The sequence below is a fragment of the Herpailurus yagouaroundi genome, unplaced genomic scaffold, assembly GCF_014898765.1.
Source record: "Herpailurus yagouaroundi ecotype Mexico unplaced genomic scaffold, PumYag 140, whole genome shotgun sequence".
NCBI lineage: Eukaryota > Metazoa > Chordata > Mammalia > Carnivora > Felidae > Herpailurus > Herpailurus yagouaroundi.
The window spans coordinates 39,197,996-39,201,396 of NW_024412395.1; the positions used below are offsets into that span (position 1 = coordinate 39,197,996).

At 37.6% G+C, this 3,401-nt stretch overlaps 1 long non-coding RNA gene across 1 annotated transcript in view; it reads right to left on the bottom strand.

Moving 5' to 3' along the window:
• The window catches only part of LOC121030582 (uncharacterized), a 14,999-nt gene extending 11,863 nt beyond the window's left edge, over nucleotides 1–3,136 (bottom strand). Inside the window, exon 1 of the long non-coding RNA XR_005790305.1 lies at nucleotides 3,026–3,136. This is a non-coding gene — a long non-coding RNA (uncharacterized LOC121030582). The remainder of the gene's footprint in view (nucleotides 1–3,025) is intronic.
• Between the last annotated feature and the right edge of the window lie 265 nt (nucleotides 3,137–3,401).

Here is a 3,401-nt window from a genome sequence, read left to right on the forward strand (position 1 = left end):
AAAAAAAAAAAAACACAAAATAAAACATTAAAAAAATAAAGAAAACCTATAAAACATAGATTCAAAAAGTTCAACAAACCTATGCTTCAGAAACATGAAGAAAATTACACAGCGCACATTGTAAGCATAGTGCTAATGACCAGGGATGAAGAGAAAGACATAAAAGCGGTCAGAGAGAAAAGAAATGTTGCATACAAAAGAACAAGACGGTTCTTGTTAGAAACTTTACAAGTGGGAAAACAGGAACAACACGGATAAAGTACTTGAATTCTATATCCAATGAAACATCTTGCAAAACGACAGGCAAAGGCTCTCCCAGACATATAAAAGATGCGATAATTTATCACCAGCAAATCTGCTGTGTGGAGAATGCTAAAGGAAACCCGTCAGTTAGAAGGAAAAAAAAAATGTCAGTTGAAAATACGGATCTACATGAAAAAATAAAGTTTACAAAAAATGGTAATTCCATGGAAAAATAAGAATTTTTTTATTTAAATATTTAAAAAAGATAATTCAATATTTATACAAAAATAATGTAATATGAAATTTGTAACATATTTAGAAGTAAGATATATAGCAATAAAATTACAAATATCAAGAGTGAAGAAATGAAAGTATGAAGTTTTAGGTTTCTTATCATATACAAACTGTTTAACGTCTCACAAAGACTGTGATAAGTTAAGGCTGTGTACTATAAACCCTGAAGCAATCACTAAAAGGACAAAACAAGGGTTGTCACTGAAGAGATAAAGAAAGAGATAAAATAGAATTATAAAGAGTACTTAATTAGGGGCACCTGAGTGGCTCAGTTGAGCATAGGACTTTAGCTCCCGTCATGATCTTACAGTTTGTGAATTCGAGCCCCACATCGGGCTGGAAGCTGTCAGCCTGTCAGCACAGAGCCTACTTCGGATCCTCTGTCCCCCTCTCTCTCCATCCTCACCTGTGCTCTCTCAAATATTAAAAAATAATAATAATACTAATTACTTAATTGACCCAAAAAATGTTTGGTTTTTTTTTTAATTTTTTTTTTCAACGTTTATTTATTTTCTTTGGGACAGAGAGAGACAGAGCATGAACGGGGGAGGGGCAGAGAGAGAGGGAGACACAGAATCGGAAACAGGCTCCAGGCTCTGAGCCATCAGCCAGAGCCTGACGCGGGGCTCGAACTCACGGACCGCGAGATCGTGACCTGGCTGAAGTCGGACGCTTAACCGACGGCGCCACCCAGGCGCCCCGACCCAAAAAATGTTTTAAAGAAAGGAAAATGAGAGCAAAGAATAAACATGACAAATAGAAAGGAGTACCAAGATGGTAAATCCAAACCTAACCCTATAAGTAAACACATTGTAACAAATGATCTAGACACGCGGTTAAAAGACAAAGCTTGTCAGATTCAATCCGACAGCAAGATTCAACTCTATGTCACCTTCAAGAAATTCACTGAAATATAAAGATAAAAACCTGTTACAATTTAAAGACTAGGTAAAGATATAGCAACAATTGTCAAATAAAACTGGAATGGCTATATAACATCAGATAAAGTGAATTTCATAGGAAAGAATATTACCAGGAATTTTTTTAAAAAGTCATTTCTTAATAATAAATGTAAGAATTCATCAAGGGAGCATAACAACACTTTAGTGCATAACAATAGAGCTTCAAAATACACGAAGTAAAATAGAAGTATAAGAAACAGACATAACCACAATTGTGGTCAAATATTGCAATATCCCTCTGTCAATAGTTTATACAACAATTAAACAGAAAGTGAGTAAAAAGAAGACATAAAAAATGCTGATCAGTAAATTTGCCTTAATTGATATTTTTAGAACTCTCCAAGCGACACTACAAAGATTGTTGGTTTTTTTTCAAGTGCACATAGAATATTAACCAAGATTGACCGTACTCTAGACTGTAACAAAGCTATCAATACATTTGAAAATATTCAGGTATCACGAAGTATATTTTCTGACCACAACAAAACCAAACTCAAAATTAACAACAGAAATATTTTTGGAAAATCCCAAGGAATTTAGAATATAAATAATACACTTCTAGAATTGCATGGGCTAAAGGAAAATTTTAAAGAGAATTTAGAAAGCATTTTGAACTGAATGAACATGAAAACATAGCATAGCAAAATTTTCAGTATTCCACTGAGCAGTATTTAGAGGAAATTTTATAGAACTAATGGTCTATTATAGAAAAAAACATAAAGTGTCAAATCAGTGGCCTCAGGATCAACTTTAAGGTATTCGAACAAGAAGACTGCATTAAAGCCAAAGTAAGCGGTAATAATAAATATCATAGCAGAAAAAAAAAAACTAGAAAACTGAAACCAATAAATCAAACCAATGAAACAAAAATGATTCTTTTGAGATCAACATAATTGATCAAATTCTTGGAAAGACACAAATGACCTAAGGTAACTCAAGAAAGCATCCAGATGGTGACATAGGTCATTCCTGACTTCAATTCCTCTCACAAGAAGACTAATTAACAACTCTCTATACACAGGACACCAACTATGGAAATCCCAGAACCCACAGATGGTGCTGAAGCACCCGCCGCAAAAAACACCCCGCCGCAAAAAACAAGAGCTGAGAAGGACTGCATTATAAAAAGGTAAGAGGAGCAGTTTCCCTGTGACCGCATTATCCCTCCTCCAGGCTGGCAAAGCACCACACAGAGAGGGCCCTCCTGGGGTTATAGTTCTTCCAGTGGGAAACGAAACCCCAGAGTGGACATTCAGCTCTGTCAGCATTATGGCTTCCTTCCTGGCAGGCTCACTCCTGTCTCACCTCTCCGGGATCACTGGAGAAATCTATAGAGCTTGACCGCTAGGGATCAGATAGAAATGGAGAAGGGGGGATGGGGTTTACAACAACCAACACTCAGATTTTGGTGGATCACATTCCTGCTTGCAGTGGCACCTGACCAGACATCCCGGTCATCAGTCTACCTATCTTTAGAGCTGGGCCAGTGGCCCTGTCAGGCCAGGGAGCTGGGTTGGCAGTTCTACCTGATTGGATCCCCAGCCATCGGGTCATACTGGATGAGGAGCTCACTGTATAGCCCCGTCCCAGAAGGAGAGCAAATTCCCAGTCCTGCCTATCTGCTCAGCATGGTCACCAGTCCTGCCCCTCTCAGGTCATAATCTCATGGTTTGTGGGTTTAAGCCCTGCATCAGGCTCTGCTTTGACAATGTGGAGCCTGCCTAGGTTTCTATCTCTCTTCTCTCTACCCCTCTCCTGTTTGCATGCTCGCTCTCTCTCTCTCTCTCTCTCAGATAAATAAACATAAAAAAAATAAAAATAAAAAAAGGGCTAAAAAATAAAATCCTGACAATCCTAAGTGCTGATGAGCAACTAGATCTCACATACAATGTTAAATGCAAA